This window comes from Sminthopsis crassicaudata, chromosome 2, assembly GCF_048593235.1.
Source record: "Sminthopsis crassicaudata isolate SCR6 chromosome 2, ASM4859323v1, whole genome shotgun sequence".
Classification (NCBI taxonomy): domain Eukaryota; kingdom Metazoa; phylum Chordata; class Mammalia; order Dasyuromorphia; family Dasyuridae; genus Sminthopsis; species Sminthopsis crassicaudata.
In genome coordinates, this window is record NC_133618.1 from 14,409,814 (window position 1) to 14,432,353 (window position 22,540).

Here is a 22,540-nt window from a genome sequence, read left to right on the forward strand (position 1 = left end):
TGTTTATACTACCTATGGTGATGATGATAACAATGGTATTTGTGATGATGAAGATGATAGAAGCAGCTTACTATATCTCACATACTAGGTGCCTGTAGTATGCTAAGTACTTTGTAATTTGCTGGAGCCCCTGCCCCACACCCCAAATACCAAAGAACTGATAAGCAATACAGTGAAGCATGAGAACATCCTGCCTTGAAGGTCATTAAGCCCAGGTGTTAGCAATAAAATATTCTTTCTTAGCCTGAGAGCATCCTGCCATAAAATATCACAAGGTCACACATATCTACCACCAGATGTTCCTTAATCATCAAACGTTCCCCTAGTCACATAGTCACAGAACTGTTTTTTCAAACCTATACTCTGGAAACATATATAAGCCTTGTACTTTCCTTCAATAAATGAGCTATTCTGCCTTGCACAGAGTTGTCTCCGCCTCTTGCTTTCTTCACCCATTCCCAGGTTGTCGCCTTACTAGCTTTGCTTACAGGTTGGCACGCGGCTTCAGACCCCCCTAGTTCAAGACCCGCAGGTCGGGTCAGTAATTGTTATCTCATTGATCCTCCCAAAAGCCCTTGGAGATTGGTACTCCCATTTTACAGATGAGAAAATTGAGGCAAAGTAATGTTAAGTGATTTCTCCATGGTCAACCTACTAATAATTATCTGAAGATAGAGCTGACCTTTGGTCTTCCTGAATCCAGGTCCACACTAAACGTTATCTAGCAAAAATCATACAAGACCACAATGGTTGCCAACCATCTCAAAATATACACTGTCCCTCACACAAAGTATCAGTATAAAAAAATAAAAGGGGAAGAATAAATGAAATATAAAAATCTATTATGATATCAGCTATACTCAAGACACACACACTCAGAAAAAGAAAATAATTCAAAAATAAGACCCAAGTAGAACCTAACTTCACTACAAAATCATTTAGTATTTCCAGAAGAAATTAATCAGTTTAAAGTATTTAAAATAATAACATAAATAAAATGAGAATGCTTTAGAAAAGAATTGGAACTGTAATGTGAGCTATAGAGGAAAGACTTGGAATGATCATTAATAACTTGGCCCACAAGTTACAGAACCTTATCCAAATAAATCAGAATAGACCATGGTGAATTTAATGTCATTATCAGGAAAAATAAATCTTAAAATACAGCTATTTGTATGAAAAATAAAGCATCTTATACTAAATACAATAGACCTCAAAATGGAGAGTTATTCTAAGAACCATATGATTACCTGAAATCTATATCAAAACAAAGTAAAAACCTAAAAAAAAATTACATTTAGGAAATTTGAAATAAAAAATAAATAGATATTTTAGAATAAGAAACAAAGTAAAAATAGCACCTCTTCATCTGCTTCTGAAAGAAAACTGTAAATGGAAGTACCAGGGGAAAATTAAAAGAAATAAAAAGCACCAGGAAAATTCAGGACCCCAAGGGGAAAAAAATACTACAAATATTCAAAACTAAATAGTACAAATACTGATGAAGTAGTCATATTCAAAAAAGAGAAAAAAAAGATCTAGCAAATAATACTAAATAATAAAGAATATGTTCTAAAAGATAATCAATAGATGTTTACAACTAAAAAAAAAATCTTTAATGTAATCCTATAACATCAGAGTGTGTGTGTGTGTGTGTGTGTGTGTGTGTGTGTGTGTATGTAGGTGTGTGGGTGTGGATAGGTGTGTGTGTGTATGTGTAGTGAATGGAACTTTAATTGAATATCTCTTTTCTTATTTTATCTTTCCTTTCCCCTTCTCTTTTCCTTTTTATTTCTACTTTTCTCCTCTGTCTCCCTCCTCTTCTTCTTTCCTCTCCTTCTCTCTTTACCCCCATAAAAAGAATAAAGATAAGTAAAAATTTAAACCATAAATATTGAATTAGCAAACATTTTAAGCACTTACTATATTCTAGGGGATTTCTTAATTACAGTGAATTTTTTAAGAAAAACAAAAACAAAAACTTACCAATAACACAAACAGTATTCTCTAAAGGAACATGCATTCCAATGACAAGACATCAGACACAAATATAACTACTTTAGATAGAAGAAAAATAATTTTAAGAATAATTATTAGCATTCAGAAAGCCCGAAAGAGCCCACTGGGGGGGAAAAGGTGCTTAGTTTATTTTTGAAAGAATTCAGAATGCTAGGAGGTAGAGGTCTTTAGGGAGAGCTTTCCAATCATAATGGAGAAAGGTGGGACAGACAGAACAAAGCTACATTAACAGCAGGTAAAATATAGGTAGGGAACAGCAAGCAGCTAGAGGAGATGGGCCATGGTGAACAAGGAGTATTTAAGAAAATGAAAATGTATAAATAGCCAGGTAATGAAAAGCTTTAAATGTCACATCTAGAACTTTATATTTGGTTCTTAACATAATATGGAATGGCTGAAGTTTAATGAATAAACTGATAGCGTGAATACACTGGTATTTTAGGAAAATAATTGTGGAATATCTAAGGAGAAAGGACTCAATTAGGGTGAAATAAAAGTTGCACAGAATGGGAAGGCATTGATATGGTGCCCATTTCTGAAGGAAGACCAACTCTAACCCTAAATTTCTGTTTCCTTAGTTCCTTGAGCTCAATAGGCAGTTGACATTACGTGTTGAAAGTGTGTATTAAACACTAGGCACTGTGTTTGGTTCTGGACATATCACCAAGAAAGCAATAATCCCTTACTCTCAAGGACATTACACTGAGCAGTGAAACAAGTACGTAAATAAGAATATATACAATAAATATATAGAAAGAATGAATAACAATAAACCCAAAGCTGCTAATACAGGGTAATAAATGAGTGTGGTAGCACTTGGAGGGATCCTGAAAGTCTTCATATGGAAGGTATTTATTTAACTACATGTTAGAAAAATTGAGGGGTTCTAAGAGGCAGAGGCAAGTGGAGAATGAATTCCAGGTATTGACTTAGGGAATAAAATATAATAAAGCTGAAAAAAACAAATTGTGAAGTGCTAGTTATTATTGTGAAAGATTTTAGATACTAACAGATATGTGTGTCTGTATATATCAGTGTATTTCTACCTATTTATCTATATTTTCTTTTTCTTTTTTCTCTTTTTTTTTCTTTTACTCTTTCTTTTCTTTCTTTCTCTTTTTCTTTCTCTATAATTTCTATGCACTTTTCACACAATTAACCAGTGAGATAAGAATTTCTTCTGGATGAGGTCAGAATGTCCAGATTTCATGCCCTTCCCATTTGTATTTCTGACTCTCTAGAATTTATCAGTTTATCATCCCTTCCTGTTCCCTACTTTTCATCCCTATTTTTAGCTCTCTTTTATGTTTTGTTTATTATAATGTAAACACGTTTGAAGCAAGAACTTTTTTTTTCTTTCTTTTGCTTGCATTTGCATCTCTAGTGCTTACTATAGTCCCTGGAAAAGAGGAGACTTTTAAGTGCTTTTTAGGTATCCTACCTCTACCCCAACATGTTATCAATGTAGAGACTGAAGCTATGCTATGATTTGCCCAAAATTACATTTGTAGCCAGGACTTAAAAATCCACTCTCCTATCTCTTAGTCTAGTTCTTTCCCTTTCATCAAATTCCCTTTCATCTTGATATCTTTTGCCTTTATTTCATCTTTATATTGTTCCCTCATCTTTCTAGCAGTAATTCCCTCCTTGTGGGAAAGAAGATATGTCAAAAAATCAATTTCTGTTTTCTTGAAATATTAAGTGAATCTCATTCTTTTCAACTCCCTGAAGGAAAATTCTTATCTTCTCCCAAATCAAGTTTCTGGTGTTTACCAAAAACATAAATGAGTGAATGACATTCATTTTTGAGAAAATAGGAAAATATAAGATGATAAAATGTTATGATTCTTACAAGATACTAAGATAGTGGAATTGATGGAGACAATAATTATCTAATTTAGCATGGTTCAGTATGATTGATTTGATCCTATAAGGATTTATTATGGGCCAGAACTTAAAACAAGAAACTGAGTGCAAATTTAATTTAGCATTGATTTAATTCTATAACAAATAATGATTTCCTAGTGATGTAATGATTGGAGTATCCTCAGGGTGCAGCATATAAGCAAGAAGCTCTCAGGGCCAATCCCATAAGCCCACTCTACAAGGCAGAGATAGATTCATTCCATTTTTCACCTTTTTGCTGGATGGTGGCTGAAGCTGGCAGAAGCAAAGGACGAGGCAAGATCCAGAAGGCCTCCAGAAAAACTAGCCTAGCCCCAAGTGAAGGAGATACGATTTTGATGGAAACAATAAAGGATTTGGACTTTAATCCCTGGCTGCATTTGGGGTGCTTATTGAACTGAACTGAAAAGAAGGCTGCCTCCAGAAGCCCCCCAAGAAACCTGCTCCCAGAGAACATTATATTTTAGAGAAGAACATTACAATAAAGGGCAGAAGCTTGGAGCATAAACCATCTGGGGAACACTCTAGTGACATCTGTCTAGGTGAGTACCAAAATCATCTAGGAAGAATACTTTGCAGCTCAAATAATGGGTTTCAAGAGGAGTAACAAATCAAAAATAAATTTTCTTGAGGCTTTGAAGGTTGAGACACACTACAGAATGGAATAGCAAAGGGAGTAACATTGGCAAACGGACATGTCTCTGCAACAATAGACTGAACAGAAGACCTTTTCTTTTCTCCTGAATGGGCCCTGTTGTTGTCCAATATAATCACTCTAGTGCTATCCTTGCAATCAAGAAGCTCTAGGTTTTAGTTGTACCCCTGAATCTTACTAGCTTCTCTTCTGTCAGTAGGACTTCTGAAAATTAATGATTAACAATATGAAAAGAAGAATAATCTGAGCAGAATTATAAAGAAGACAAATATTAAGTGGGTATATGAAGGTTTTATACTGGAAAATGTTTTTATTTTGATATAGATATGATTTGGGGGCCTCAAAACACTGTTCACATGTGACTTCTTGTACAATATTCCCATCATTGTTGGTTTTGTCACTTGAAATTACTTTGTACTTTTTAGTCGCATGTGTACATATTGGATAATTTAGGTATAATATAAGGTTATTGACAGCACAGACCAATTTATCATAGTAGGTATTTAAAAATTATAATTAAGATTATATTGAATCATGTGACCAATCTAAATCCTGGTTACAGTCCTTTTTATCTAAGTAACTATAATTTTCTGGAATTATATTTTATGTTGTATATTATTTTATATATATTAATTATTTCTTGTGAAGCAGACTTACATGAGAAGAGTGGCTTTTTATTCGCTCCCTCCAAAAGTCCAACACAAAGTTGGGGAAAAATAGTAGATGTGAGAATATTGATGGTGCTGAAGATCATAACGCAGCATGCCCTAGAGTGGATAAAAAGCTGACTTCAGGAAGCTGGCTATACCACATTAAGTAAGATTGCAACCCCTTAGCATCTCAATAATTCTCATTGATTATACGCTACATCCTAGTGGTCATTTTGAAGCACTGGGAAGAGTTTCCACAGGGAAATTTCCTTTTGTGTAATCACAGTAATATATACATACATACATACATACATATATATATGTGTATATATATATATATGTGTGTGTGTGTGTGTGTGTGTGTATATACACACATACATACATACATATATATGTATATATACACACATACATATATATGTATATACATATATAAACATGTATTTATACACACATATGTATACATATATGTGTATACACACATTATGTTCCATCACACCACATTATGTATCATATAGAATTATGTTATATTATATTTTATTGTGCTATATTAGGTTGGGCTGCGTTGTTATATTGTATAAGATTGTGTTACATTATATGATATTACATTATACGTTATGTTATGTTATGTTATGTTATATCATGTCATGCCATACTAACTTATTCAATTATACCATATTAAAATCTATATGTGCAATAAATATATTATCCATGTTTATATAAATATTAATTTTTATAATGACACTAAAATATACACCCCTACAATGTATCTGCCCTCGTATATGTTTTTCTTTGCCTGTGATTTTTACTCATGTAGAGAAGTTCCAAAGAAGAAATTCTCCTTATGTATATCAACAAAAGAAATCCCATGTGGCAATTTATATCCTAAAGAGATATTCTTGGAGGCACCTTCAGCTTAAATGATTTATGCAACATTAAATGATTAATACAAATTAATGATGAATATAAAACCAATATACATCAAATCTAGAAATTGAACATACCTTTGTTACTTTGAGCCAAGTACTTTGTCTCCACCTCTGTTATATGTGTATATGTACACACACATATATGAACACACACACATATATATATATATATGTGTGTGTATGTATATATATATATACATACTATATATATGTGTGTGTATATATATACATACATACTATATATATCTATATATATACACACACATGCACACACATACACACACATATATATTTGTACAGCAAGAGTGACAGAAGGAGAAGAAGAGGAAGAGGTGAAAGATGAGGAGAAAGAGGTGGACGAAGAGAAGGAAGAAGAACAGGTGAAAGAAGAGGAGGAAGAGGTGGCAGAAGAGGAGGAGGAGGAGGAAGATGGAGTGGAAGAAGATGGAGAGGAGGAAGAGAAGAGGTAAATAAAGAAGCAGTAAAAGAGGAGAAAGGATTTTCAAATGTACTGCTTGTTTGTTAGTTTTCATGCAGGTTTTCTATGCACAAACTATTATAAACCAAGGCCTAAGATTTTCTGAAATAATTGCCCTTTCTGTTCATGTAATTACATATAAATAAAGGTTGAAAGGTAGGTAGAGAAGGACATAGAGGAAAGAAAACAAAGAAACACACACAGACACACACATACAGAAAGAGGGAAGAAGGGAGAGAGAGACACAGAAAGTGACAAAAAGATAGAGAGAGAGAGAGAAAGAGAGAGAGACAGAGACAGAGAGAGAGAGACAGAGAGAGAGAGAGAGACAGAGAGAGAGAGAGAGAGAGACACAGATACAGAGACAGAGACAGACATAGAGACAGAGAAACACACAGAGAGAGATATACAAAGAAAGACAGAGACAGAAATAGGTGTAAATACCTACCCCAACTGATTTCAGCTTATTCTCCTAGTTTAATTAGAAAATTCCTTGTCATTTCACTTGGCCACAGAAGCAAAGAAGCACAAAAAACAGATCTGTCTCACATCTTGGCTTGCACCAGAAGGGGCATTTGAAGTTTGCGACAATAAGTATCAGTACCCAAGAGGAGAATTTTACTCATATTTGGGCATAAACACATTCTGTTCCTGAAATTAGCCTTTTTCTTTCATTGAACTTGCGTTCTTATCTCATAAAAATCAGGTACTTAACACCTCCAACTCTCTTTCCCCTCTAAACAGTCAGACTTTGGAGATTAAGTAAATTCATAATTGTGAAGGGCTTTGAAACAACGCGTGCTCTGTAGTTGTTAAGTGTTATTATCAGAATTCATCTTTATAATGAATATCTAGATGTTATCTCATAAAGTATCTTATTAATAAGATAAATAATGTACTCCTTTAATGAAATCTTTAGAGCCTGTTTAGTGGAATAGAATAAGAAAGAGATACTTGTGAAATAGGCCTCAGATCTCAATAAGATAATTACTAACTTTCTCCCTTCACTACTAGTTTCCCCCCTTTTATTTCATAATGGGCATAAGCCCTATGTTTCCTGTGAAGCTCAGATATGAACTATAGAATATGAGTCGCAGGCACGTTAGGAGTGATTCTATCACAAACCACATCTGGTGCTTCTTATGTGTTCTAGAAGCAGATGCTGATGTGGACATGTTTGGCTCTCTCTAGTGTTGTGCATTGTGAAAGGCTTTTTGCAGGCTTTGATGGTACTACAATACCAGATGTTTGCCAATTTCACAGTGGCCCTTTTTCTTTCCACATAAAAAGGTACTGAATCATTGTAGAGAAATAGAAGGCAGAAGATAAAATAAATTGAACCAAGTACATAAAATTCACTTATTTCAAATATGGAATTTCTCATTTATTCATTGGTTGATTCATTGGTTTATCCAGATCAACTGTCACTCAACATTGCAAAAGTGTCAAAAATGACTAGATAGCAGAAACAAAAATTGAAATCATCTTCCACCAGTTATCTTAATTATATAATCAGAAAGCAAAAGGACATTGGATTAGGAATCTGAGAAGCATGGGTTCAAGAACTGCCTTTCCTATCTCATTCTTGGGTAAATCTCTGAAAATTTCCTTTTTACTCTCTAGGCCATAGCTTCCCAAAATGTACAATGAATGTGTTATACTCTAGAATAACAGTCAAAGTAAATAATACAAAAGCCAACAAAGAAAAATAATACTGGATTAGAGTTGGATGAACTAGGTCATCTAACTCTAGGCTCTTTTTGACCCTTGAAGTTTTATTTATTTATTTATTTTCCTACTGTCTTTCTTCTATTTCTTTGAATTATGAAAGATCTATCTTTAGTGAAAAGTCATTGGATTTGAAGTTAATAAGACAGCTTCAAATTCCATTTCAAATATTTAATAAGTGTGATATCCTGGGTAAGTCACTTTACTGCTCTTTGCCTCAGCTTTCTCTTAGACTTTATGGATTTAACCAAAACAATTTTTTTAATTTTTTTTTTTTTTTTGCCATCAAAGTGATTACATTGTTAAAGGGAGAATGTAAGTTTGAGATGTTGCCACTCTGGGGCAACTCTAATCTATATTTGGACAAATAAATCCAAATGCCCAAAATGCCATAAATTAAAATGAATTGATAATGAGTTAAACATCCTGTAACAGGGATTCAAAACTCTAATTGTACCAGGATCACTAAAGTGTGTGTGTGTGTGTATATATATATATATATATATATATATATATATATATATATACACACACATATACATATATACATATATATACACACACATACATATACATATACATATATATACGTATATATACATACACATATATATATACACACACACACATATATATATATATACATATATGCATATCTATATACATATATATATACACACATATATATGTATGTATCTAAAGGCAGTATATATTTACTTTGAAAACTGCATATTAATTTATATCATCTGTTATGATTTATTGTGTTAAATATTTCCCAAACACATTTAAATCTCGTTCAAAGCATACTCAGGAGTATTAAAGTTGACTATTTCACACATTTGCCCTACATGACAGATGGTGATAATATTTTGTACCCTATTAATGATGAGAACATAGATATAGTTAAGTTTTTTTTTTTTAATTACTGGTTGGATTATTGTTATCCTTCATGCTCGAAGAAGACCAAAATGACATCCCAAATGACATTAAAAATGCTAATCATGTAACAGCTCTGAATTCCCATGACCAGACCTAGAAACAAGAACATTCAAACTTCCATTGTTCTATCTACAAATTCATGTTACACAAGATTGATCAGAGTATCCGTTTACTAAAGGCAGGGTCTCCAAGGAATGAGATATGAGCCAAGTGTTGAGGAATATATATTGAACTGGAAAACCAAAATTCTAATCCTGTTCAGTTGATTGGTTTCATGAGTCAATTCAAGTCATTTAAACTTTCTGAACTTATTTCCCCATCTAGAAAATGAGGAAAATAATAATATCAAGAATGCTGTTGTAGGATATTTTCTATCAGACACCTACCTAGCCAATGCTTCAATACCATCAGCCCTTCATGACTTCCACTTTCCCTAAGGAACTTCTCTAGTAACACCTTTAATGTGCTGAATCTAGGAACTTATTTTGGAATTACATATAACTGCTATTACAATCCAAAGAAAAGAAAGGTCTAAAATTTTTATAGTGTAAAGAACAAATTGATTGGAGAGAAAAATGAGTTTAGTCATTTCTAAGAATAAAAAATTTGGAGAAAAAATAAACTTTCATCAAATTATGTATATATATATATATATATATATATATATATATATATACACGTATATATATATATATATATATATATATATATATATATATATATATATAGTATTGAGGTTTATTATTTACAGATAATTGATTTTTTTTTTCCTTTCTGAGGCTGGGGTTAAGTGATTTGCCCAGGGTCACACAGCTAGGAAGTGTTAAGTATCTGAGACCAGATTTGAACTTGGGTCTTCCTGAACTCAGGACTAATGCTCTATCCACTGTGCCACCGAGCGGCCCCCGACAATTGATTTGTGTATAATGAAAACAATAGATGAATTCAAGTCAATTCAAATGGGGAAGCATTTTCTAATGTTTATTTTTTGCCAGGTAATCAATCAAATTCTGAGGAAATGAAGAAAAAGGGAAGGGAAGAAGGAAGGAATAACATACAAAGAAGTATGAAATAAATGATTTTTAAAAATTATTACAAATATTCACTGCTATAATAAACTACTTTGAAAGTACACTCTCCTATACTGAAAATTGTTAAGGTAAGAGTGGATGACCTCTTTTCAGGAATACTATAAAGGGTATTATTATTTAAGTGTGAAATGAACTAGAGAGTCCCTAAGGTGTCTTTGCATTCTGTGACTCCATTACCTGTGACCTCCATCTACAATATATGCAATAAAGGAATACTTGAATAGACTGCCTATGTTGTTATAGCTGTTAGGATGCATTAGTGACTAAGAAAGCAATTTGCATTGAGTCAGTGAATATTAATCTAGGTTCTTAAAATGTCACAATGAGATTAAATAAAGAAGACTTGGGATGTCCTGGGCCCAGAGAATTGGCTTGCCCTGGATTGTCTTGTGTGATCAAATGAAATTAGAATTGGTACTATAAGTGTGGATGGTCTATAACCACTGTGACTATTTTGGTTCTTCCAAATTTCCTTCATCTCATATAGGAGATGCTTTCCCTATAAGCGAACAGTAATATAAATCTATAAAATCTATAAATTTATTTGATGTAATTCTTCTGAATCATTCTTATCTGAGCTGTTTTACTTATTTCAGTTCATCAAGTGGGATTTCAAAAGACATGGATAATTGTGAATGTCAGACCTATCATTTTAAATACTTGAAAACAACCCAACATTGGAACTAAAGACCCTTCCTCAATAAAACATAGGATTATTTATTATCAAGGTCAGAAGGCTGAAGGGAAGAATAGGAAAGCCATACTATCATAAATTTAGAATTTGAAAATGGTGCTAGAAGTCTTTTAGTTGAAATACCTTATTTATGAATAGGGCAAATTGATGATCAGAAAAGTCAAATGATTTCCCCAACATGACACAGATGGTAAATAACAGAGCAACGATTTTAGCTTAACTATTTGAATACTTAATTCATTTCTAATGAAATTTGTGACTTTTGCAAAACCATGCTGATCTTTTAAGAATATCATGAAGTTAGTTGAAAGACCAATATGTGCTTTAGATCCAGAGTATCAATGGCGTCAAAAAAGAGACTTCTAAATAAAGCTATAGATATATCTATCTCTAGAAATATCAAATGTTATAATCCTCATGAAGCTGTATAAAGTTCTTAGGATCATAGAATTCAAACAGGAAAGTGTAATACAAGCCATTTAATTCAACTTTCACTGTCCCATTTTACAAATAGGGAAGCCAAGGTTCTAGAGTGGTTAAGTTACTTACCCAAGGTCACACAAGATAAAGTTGAAATTTAAACTCATATTCTCTGACTCCAAAACAAGAAGTCTTTCTTTTTTATCATGCTGTATCACTAGTGGAAATAGCAAACTATCCAATAATGTCTCACATTTGGTCAGGCTAAAAATATAATTTATTAGTAATCCTTGGGAAATTTCCATTCAAGTTGCATTAATTTCTTGTTACTTCATCTTTTTTTTTTTTTTTTAAATCCCCAGTCTCACTAGGCTGAATATAAAAACAATAGGGTTTAAATCTCTGCATACATTCATGGCATAGAAGCATAATGAATGTTCTGTATTTTAAATGATCCCTGATTAACTGCATGGATTATAGTAATACAAATTAAGTAAAAAAAAAAAATATATATATATATATATATATATATACATATATATATAGGGAATATAAATACATATATATATATATATAAATATATATATATAATTAGGTAGATTCTTTCTTCCCATTTTTTTCTGGTTTTCAATTAACTTAAACTGCCAAACTGCCAAATTATTTGTGCCTAAGGGTAGATATTTTCTCATCCAGTCATTACAATGGAGAGTGCTTGGGTGAACAGTAGCAAGAGTAAGAGAAAGTAGAATGTGGGCCAAATTTACCTCAAGCATATCTAAAAATCCTTTTTTTATTTTTTCCCTCAAATTTTAGCTTTGTAGCTTGCTGCCTATGAGGTTTTGTGCAAATGATTTGACCTTTCTTGCCTTTTGTGTCCTCATTCATAAAAAAAGGGAATAAAGGAAAAATTGAATTATCTGGTTTCTAAAATCCATTCACATTCCACATCTATGATCCTGTGAGCTTTTTCAGGTTTCCTGAGGATTATTCCATTAAGTATTTTAGAAGTTAGCAATATGAACACTGTGCAAAGTTCAATATAATTTAGCAGCAGATATGAAGGGAGAAAGGAACACAACATAAAACCAGCTTAAGGTAAGAAGTCAAATGAAACCAATTTTGAAACATGATATTGACAAGCCTCAGGATGCCTGTATTCTGTGTTGGGAAACCTGCTGGTTTTGTTTCATGTTGCTCACCTCACAGTATATTCCTACCTCAATAAAATCTTTCACAAAAAAAGCTATAAATATTTCCACTTGATTTCCTTCCTTGACTTGCCCTTGAGTGTTGCCCAGTTAATTCTCTGCTATCTGAGAATCAGGGTTCCCTCCCCCTTTACTTCCTTTAGAGGTTCTCCTTTTTTTATTTCTCTTTCCATTTCCCTGCTATTTATTTGCCTGGTTATAGTTTCTTTGAAGAAAGCCTTCTGATCCAAAGTCACATTTGGCCTCTTTGGATCCTGGGAAAACTCATGAATACCATTTTGGAACAGCCTGGAGGCAGTCAGCAAGCAAGGAATCCCAGGGTAGAGGATGGCACCAAGGGGCAAAGTGAATATGAAACTGACAGATGGTGTTGAACACTCTTTAGAAAGAAAGAACTTTAAAAAGGAGAAACTGAAGCAGTTTTGGTAATTATTTTTGCTCTTCCAAGAGCCAAGGAGCAAATATATTGATTCTGAAAATATTAGTCAGCCATGATTGCCATTTTCCACTTTCCTTCCCAATAAAGTAATTTTAAAGATATTATGAAAAGGTTTAATGAAAAATAGATTAGCCCCCATCCAATTTAATGTATTCCATTTAAATCAGCTCAGCTACAAAAGCAATAACCATTTCCTAATCACCAATATTTTCTGATGTGTAGGAGATGCAAACATCTTACATAAGAGCAAAGAGCTCTTCAACATACTGTGACCCTGGATATCTTAGAATTAGCTAGAATCAGGATCAGCAAAAGTCTTTATTCCTGGTCTTTTGAGGTCGAAGTCAGGGGATTAAATCTCACAATCTCCACACCTCCTTCCCCTCTCTTTACCAAGAGAATGAATCTCCTCCTCTTACTCCACCCACTGCTCTCACTTCCCCTTCTTTGTCCACACCCACCGATGGAGCCAGCACAGAATAGTTAAATAAGGTCATCCTCCAAACATGTTCATAGAGAATTGTCCAATTGCTGATTAGCCTATAGATTACCTTGCATCTAGGTTAAATATATCTGCTCAGTTCTAGCCCTTTACAACATACTATAGTAGATTCAAAATCTTGTCACATTCTACAATGGTCAAAATCCTTACATGTGATTTATGGAAATTTCTCTGATCATTGACTGAAGACCAGACAACTTTAGTGTGAAGGATCATATATAGCAAGGGCCTTGGGTGTTCCAATTCAAATCCTTTTTTCATATTACTTGTGGAACCTTAAATAAATCATTTAACCTTGATGGTCTCCATTTTTCTATTTATACATGAGACAATTGAATATTATCTTTTGAGATTCCTTTCATTTCACAAGCTTTTATAATATCATCTCCATTGATATTTGCAAGCTTATATCTATGATCCTGGAAAAACTTAGTGATTCAGATCTCAGAGGACAGGCATCTACATCCTACCTTTTCAAATTAAATGCATATCATGGGTTTCAACATATAAACCTCAGTTTCTTCATCTGTAGAATGGAGGATTTGATGTATATATCCTTTGAGATACATTCAACTCTGAAATTCTCTGTGCTTTTGGTCCTCACGACAACCCTAGGATGTACATTTATCATTATAATCGCTTCAAATATAAGGTGGGAATTGGGCTTCAGAGAAGGGAAGAGCATTCAACCAGGAGAACCAATCCAAGTCTTCCAATTCCAATTCTGTAATGCCTTTCTTCTTCAGACACAGAGGTCATTTCTCTTCCTACTTCAATTTCCTTCAACTCATATAACCTTATGCATTACCATGTGGCAGGAAAATCCCCACCACAATATTTCCCAAGCTCCATTGTCCCCTTCTTGAAGAGTAGTAAACAAATTTCTCCATCCCAGGGACTATATCTGAGCTCCGGTGAGCATTTTCCAACTTGACATCCTTCGTGACATATGCCAACTCACCCCATGAAGGGAAACTCTCAGTGGAAGGAGCTGGCAGGAACTAGGCCAGAATGAAAACTTTTTTGACATTTCATTTAATCTCTCAGGGCATCTGGGAAAAACCTGAAACCTCTTGAAAGCCTTTCAAGGCAGGCATAATTCAGGCTAGTTTTTGTTTTCCCAGACAGACTTGAAGCAGTGGTTTAATACCTACTCTCACCTGCTACAGTGACCTTTCCTTTATTTAGCATAGGAGTAGAATTTTCCCTCTACAGTCACTTTTTATCAATATACAGTCATTTTACTCTTTTCAATATACAGTTTTTTATTTTAATAAATTGTGATCTTTTAAGATATATAGTGGAAGAAAGTTTATTTTATTTTTAAGTGATGAGGATTGATTGTATTACGTCTTCCTTTGATTTCCATGTAAATTTTTTTATTATATATTTTTATTTACAAAACATAGGCATGGGTAATTTTTTAACACTGACTATTACAAAACCTTCTGTTCCAACTTTTCCCCTCCTTTCCCTCTCCTAGATGGCAGGTAGTCCCATACATGTTAAATATGTTAAAGTATATGTTAAATATATGTATACATATTTCCATGTAAATTTTTTTTTAAAAGAGTTGGATATTTGAAGGAAATTAAAAAAGCCAAACAACATTAAAACAAACAAACAAAAAAAAAAAAAAAAAAAAAAAAAAAACTTCCATTCATTAACCTGAAAAGCCCAGAGAATATGATGGATAATTAAGTCAGGAAAGGAAAGATTTCCTTGACATATATAGAACTGCTGAACTAAGAGAATATAACAACCAGTGCCCTTTGACCTAGAGATACCATATGTTCTATTGGCCTACAGGAGGCTATTGACTATCCTGGCACACAGGAATGAGTGCTGGAAAAGGCACAGACATAAAGATGTACAACAAAGCTAAAAGGGAGCAGGTTCTCCATAAGAGATTTGCCTGTTAATTCACTGGAATTGAATGGAAAGCTGTATTTTTGAGATTTAGGCATTTAACAAAAGAAAAAAAAAAGATGAATACGGTTTTCATGTGAACAAAACCAAAGACATCAGTCAGAAATTCATTGATGGAAAGTGCTATTTTCTTTTTTCTTTTCTTTTCTTTTTTTTTTAGTTTTTGAAAGTTCTATTTTCTAAAGGCGGTTATTCAAAATCCACTATAAAATTCAGTATGACAAAAATCTCTACATTATTGTTAATTACTGGTAGGAATATTGGAAATGAATCCACTATTACTGTTTTCAATCCAACCCCAGATAGGCTTATATTGTGTGTATATCACAGTCAATTAATCAAACAATATCTATAAAACACCTACTATGTTCATGCACTGTGCTAACTAACACTGGTGGTACAAAAAGAGACAAAAGCCAGTTTTCATCCTCAAGAAGCTTACCATCTCAGCTGAAATAACAGGCAAACAATGACATGCAAAGCAAGCTGGGTACAGGATAAATAGATTGTAATTAAGAGATATAAGGCAAGGAAATGGAATTAAGAGAGGGTTGGCAAAGGCTTCTTTTAGAAGTTGACGTTGAGTTGAAATTTAAAGGAAGCTAGGGAATTTAATAGGTGGAATAGAGAAAGGAGAAGATTGTTGACATGGGACACAGTCAAAGAAAATATTGAGAATAATCCAGAATAGTCCAGAGAAAACTGCAGATGGAGTTTGTAGAACAGTCAAGAAGCCAATGGTTCAAAATCTACATGTGGGGAGAGTAAAATATAAGAAGACTGAAAAAAATAGAAGGGGGCTAAGTTTTGAGTGGCCTTGAATGGCCAACATAGAATTTTGTATTTTCTCATGGACACAATGAGAAACTATTAGAATATGCTGAGAAGGTAGGTGACATGATAAAACCTATATTTTAGGCAATCATTTTAGTGATTATAGAGAATAGATTGAAGGGGACGAGAATTGAGACTGTCACATCAACAGTGAGCAATTGCAGTCATCAAGGAATGAGGTGATGGAGGTCTGTGCTATATTTATGACAGTATCAGAGAAAAGAAAGTTAAATTGGCAGACTTTGAATATAGTTTGGATTTGATGATGGGAGAGAGATAGTGGGGAATCCTGGATGACTCTGAGGGTAAAATTCTGGAAGGCAAACTGGATGGTCTTGTGAGCAAAAGTAACAGCAGAAGAAGGAGGGGTAGGGTTTTAAAAGGAAAGATGATGAGTTCTGTTTTGGACATGTTAAGTTTAAAACTTTTATTAGCTATGGAATCCAAGACATTAGAAAATCAGTTGGAAATGTGAGATTGAAAGTGAGCAAATAGTTTGGGGCAGAAAAGACAGATTTGAGAATCAGCAGCTGAGAGATGGTAAGTAAATCCATATGAATTGTTGGGATCACCAAGTAAAGTAGTATGGGGGAGAAGAGGGCCTATCATAGAACTCTGAGGAACACCTAGGGTGAGAGGGGATTATTGAAAGGATGGTTCAGCAAATGAAAGAAAGAACATCCAGACAAGGGAGAAGAAGACCAGGACATTATGGTGTCTCAAAACACAGAGACAAGGATATACAGAAAAAGAGAGTAATTATCATTGCCAAAGGATGGAGAGAAATCAAAAGAGGAGGGTTTAGACAAGGTCAGTGGAATTGATAATTAAGAAATCATCCATAATATTGGAGAGAACAGTTTCTATGGAATGGTAAGATTATAAGCCAGATTGAAAAGAGTTAAGAAAAGAGTGATGGGAGAGAAAGTGGAGGCAGCTAAGGTAGATGTTCTTTATAAATTTAGGTACAAATGGCTGAAGGAGTAAAGAATGATGAAGAGATGAATAATGAAGTGAAAGTTTTTCAGAATAAGGGAGACATGACCATGTTTGTAGACAGCTGGGAATTAGCCAGTAGAGAGAGAGAGAGAGAGAGGTTGAAAATAAATAAAGGAATTTTGATAACAGGGAAAACCCTTTTGGATGAAATGGATAGAATGGTATATAGGTTAAATAGGTAGAGAAATTAGTCTTGGCAAGAAGTAAGGCCACTTCAAGGAGTAAAGGAAGAGATGATGACAAAGTACCTGAGTAGTAGAAAATGAGTAAGAGAGGAGCAAAAGGTGTTGAATGGACCCAATGTTTTTATAAAATAAGAGATAAAGTTCTCACTTGAGAAAATTTGGGAAGGGGAAAATAGGAGAAGTTTGAGGAGGTATAAAAAGTTTTGGATGAATAGTTGTGGAGAATGGAATTATAAATTGAGAAGAGAAAGTGGTGTGATCAAATGACAGCAATGAAGGCCAAACTGAGGTTGTATAAAACAAATTTTAATGAACCTAGTCAAAATGGTTGAATATTTTTTCCAACAGTGTAAAGGGCTGAAACTCTGAATAGGTGCACTAGAATGAGACAACTGAGTACTTAAGGCTAATTACAGATTGGACAATACTCTATTAGCAAATGCCTGGGAAAAGGGCCCTTCTCACTATTCTGTGCTGGCTCTATCTTTTGGTATATACAGATAAGTGTAGGAGGTTTGGGGATGGATTGAGACAAGGCCGAGTTGAGGAGAAGGGAGGTTGGTGGAGTTGTGGCAGTTTTGTCCATCCCCTTCACTTCTCCCCCTAAAGATGAAGGACTTTTGCTTATCCTTATTTGTAAAGGGCTAGAACTGAACATATGCACTTAAAGTAAGATAACCTAGTACTTAAGGCTAATTACCAAGACTAATTCTTCTACCTATGTAACCTATATACCATTCTATCCATTTCATCCAAAAGGGTTTTCCCTGTTATCAAAATTCCTTTTATTTATTTTCATCCTCTCTCTCTCTACTGGCTAGTTTCCAACTGTCTACAATTCTCTATTAACATATGCCTGGAGGATGACCCTACTCAATTCTAGGCTGGCTCTATGGGTGGGTGTGGACAAAGAAGGGGAAGAGAGATCAGAGAGTGGAGTAGGACAAGCAGGGCCATTCTTTGGTGGTGGAGAGAGAGAAAGGAGGTATGTAGATTCCTATATGTAATCCCGTGAAGGCGACCCCAGAAGACCAAGAAGAAAGACTTTTGCTTATCCTGACTCTGGGTGATTCTAAGATATCCATGGTACTAATGCAGTCACAACACTGACTCTGGCTTATTCTAAGGCTTCCAGGCTAACCCAGACTTCACACAACAGTACACATGTAGGAAGGAAGGTCATGAATGATGGGAGTGATCCAAGACTGAGGCTTGATTAGACATAATTATGAATACCTTTAGGGGATTTGAGATTTAAAAAAAGGAACACAATGTAGAGCTGAATTTGTTCATGGTGTAGTTAGGATGGATGAGAAGAGAGAGGAACTAGAGCAGGGGAAATGACATGAATGAAAATTCAAAGGGTCAAGCGATTGATGAGTGATGATGAAGAGTAGGGTTGTGTAAAAGATCTTGGAGGAAGAATTGAAAAAAACCCAGGATATATTATGGTTAATTGAGAGGATTTCATAATTCTTGAAAGTAAAGATGGTAAATTTGTGTTTGATGTTAATTTCAAGTCTATGACCATCTTTGTGTGTGACTAGGGAGAGGTGGAGCTTGATGGAAGTAGAATAGAACCAGATATTGAATGGTTAGGGTTATTGAAGGGAAATTCATATGTACTTTGAAGTATCCTAGTATGGGAAGCAGAGTTGGGGTGGAAAGAAAAATTATAAGCCCATTATCAAGGGGTTATAAGGAAGAAATTTATAGAGGACAGCTACCAGGATTTTGATCGGAAAGTTAATATGAAAGACATTTGAGATGAAGTACAAAGGAAAAGAAATTACGGAAAGGGAGAATATACAAATTAAAATGGGGAGCAAGGGATGTCCCCTTGAACTCAGGAGAATAAACAAAAAAGTAAAAGAGACACCGGAAAGGATGAGTCATTGAGATGGGTCATAGGAGAGAAAGGTGTCATTTAAAATCAGTAGATGGAAGGAATGGGAGAAAAATTAAAAAAAAAATAGATACAGGGAAACTGATTGTTTATGTAATATTCATTCTAGAGGGCATGATGGAAGGGCTGAGTAGAGTTAGAATGAAACTTAGTGGTATGAGAGTTGAGGAGGATGGGAGTGAAGAATCAAGTCATCCTGGGTGTCAAATAGAGTTTGGATAGTGATCTATGGGAGTTCAGAGTCATTGAAATGGAAAGTGCATTTAACCAAATGTGAGAATGTTCATCATTGACTGGAAGGTGCCAGCCCTGAACACTCAGAAGACAGATGCACCAGGGGATGGGAAACCTGACATTGAAGGAATGCTTGCTTTTTGTATCCTCACATTGCTTGATTTTTCTTGATTTTGGGGAATATGTAACCCCATAATCTTGATCTAAGTAAATATTGCTGTTCCTGGTGGTATAATTTATTAACAATATAATAAATAAAATATTTTCAATGTATCATCTATGAGAAATATCACAGAGTAACTTCTAAGCACCAGTGATACTTTTGTCTCCTCAATTACAGAAACAAGACCTCACCGTTCAGCTCTTCCAAGAGAGCTGTCAATGGTTCTTCTTAGTGTTTCAAGGGGAAAAAGTTACACTGATCTTTTCTCTCTCACACTCTCACTTAGTCTCTCTCTACTTATCAAATTAACATGCCAGAAGAATAAAGAAAGTCTCAGTTTTCTCACAGACTGCTCAAAGGTACCAATAAGAAAGTGACCCTTTAAGATATAATTCCCTTTAAAAAAATAAAATAAAAAAACATATATTTTCTTTTGGAGAGGTTATTGAAGCTGATATCATAGCCCTATTTTGTATTTATTTACCTGTATGATATATTCTGTCCCCCAGGTGGAATATAAAACTGTTGAGGGTAGGGGTTATCTATTTTTTTTTTCCCTTTTTATCCACGCAGGACAGTCTACCACATGTTAGTGCCAAATAAATGCCAATTTAATTTAATCAAATTTAATAATTGGAGTTTCCTGGCCTATTCCAAAGTAAAATGTAAAACTTCAAATATATATATGTATATATGTATATATATATATATATATATTTTTTTTTATACTGCTTCACCCCTACCTCTTGCTAAGCATCTACTGTTCTTATACTCAATCAAATTAGTGTCAAACTAAGATGTGGCTGAATTCAGCATATTACTCACTTCTCAGGATCATTGACTTGGTAAAAGAGGGTTGTGGGATTATAGCTTTTAAAATGGAAGAGATTTTAGAAGTCATTTAATCCAATCACCTTCACTTAATAGACTGAAGGTCAAATGGGTTGTTAAAAATAAAAGATGGAACTTTCAACTGTGAATATAACATTCCTCCCTCATCATGAAGTAACTAGGCTAGAAGCTAAATTGTTAGGGTCCTAGGTCTTTGTCTAGTATCATATAAAATCAGGCAATTCATAAGCAGTAGCTCACATCTAGAATCAGTTTTGTAAGGAATCTTAGTGGCAACCAATATTTGTAATAATAGATACATTTTGATACTGCTTAATCTGTACCATGCACTGTGCTAAGCTATCCACTTAATATCTCATTTGATTCTTACAAGTACGGGGAATAGGGGTTATTATCTTTACAGTGGAGGAAACTGAGACAGGCAGAGGTGAAACCAGAGTCACAAAGTTAACAAATATACGAAGCTACATTTGAATAAAAGTTTTCCTGATTCTAAGTCCAATGCTCTCCCACTGCACCACTTAGGTAGCCCATTGTTTTAAGAATTTCTCCTAAAACATTCTTTTTTTTTTTAATAACATTATCCCTTGTATTCATTTTTCCAAATTATCCTCCCCCTCCCTCCACTCCCTCCCCTAGATGACAGGCAATCCCATACATTTTACATGTGTTACAATATAACCTAGATACAATATATGTGTGTAAATCCCATTTTCTTGTTGCACATTAAGTATTAGATTCCAAAGGTGTAAGTAACCTGGGTAGATAGACAGTAGTGCTAACAATTTACATTCACTTCCCAGTGTTCCTTCTCTGGGTGTAGTTGTTTCTGTCCATCATTGATCAACTGGAAGTAAGTTGGATCTTCTTTATGTTGAAGATTTCCACTTCCATCAGAATACATCCTCATACAGTATTGTTGTTGAAGTGTATAATGATCTTCTGGTTCTGCTCATTTCACTCAGCATCAGTTGATTTAAGTCTCTCCAGGCCTCTCTATATTCCTCCTGCTGGTCATTTCTTACAGAGCAATAATAATCCATAACCTTCATATACCACAATTTACCCAACCATTCTCCAATGGATGGACATCCATTCATCTTCCAGTTTCTAGCTACAACAAAACGAGCTGCCACAAACATTTTGGCACATACAGGTCTCTTTCCGCTCTTTAGTATTTCTTTGGGCTATAAGCCCAGTAGTAGTACTGCTGGGTCAAAGGGTATGCACAGTTTGATAACTTTTTGGGCATAATTCCAAATTGCTCTCCAGATTCCATTTTCCTTTTGTGGGTTCTGCCTTTCCAGGACTTTTTATGGCATTATTTAAAAGCATTCAGAGGGGTTTTGTGGAGAGCTGGGAGATGACTATGAACCACTACAAAGAAATCCCAATCCCTCTTTTTCTGTCTGCCTGCATTTTTGATTTCCTTTAAGGCTAATTGTACACTATTTCAAAATCTGATTCTTTTTGCACAGCAAAATAACTGTATGGACATGTATACATATATTGCATTTGACTTAAACTTTAACATATTTAACATGTATTAGTTAACTTGCCATATGGGGAAAAATTGGAACAAAAGGTTTTGCAATTGTCAATGCATATATCTTGTAAATAAAAAGCTATAATTAAAAAAAAGAAGAAGGGGTATTTCCTAGTTTGCAGATATTTCTCTTCTTCAACAATAACCCAGAGATTATTCTCAGCTTATCTCAATTCTCTTGGGGTTGGAAATCTATTGTAAGGTCCCATCTCTAGAGAATCCCAATAATTGTTGA

At 34.2% G+C, this 22,540-nt stretch overlaps 1 long non-coding RNA gene across 1 annotated transcript in view; it reads right to left on the reverse strand.

Moving 5' to 3' along the window:
* LOC141553107 (uncharacterized) overlaps positions 1-22,540 on the reverse strand; it is a 70,999-nt gene that overhangs the window by 30,606 nt on the left and 17,853 nt on the right. Inside the window, exon 5 of the long non-coding RNA XR_012485284.1 lies at positions 5,237-5,346. This is a non-coding gene — a long non-coding RNA (uncharacterized LOC141553107). The remainder of the gene's footprint in view (positions 1-5,236; positions 5,347-22,540) is intronic.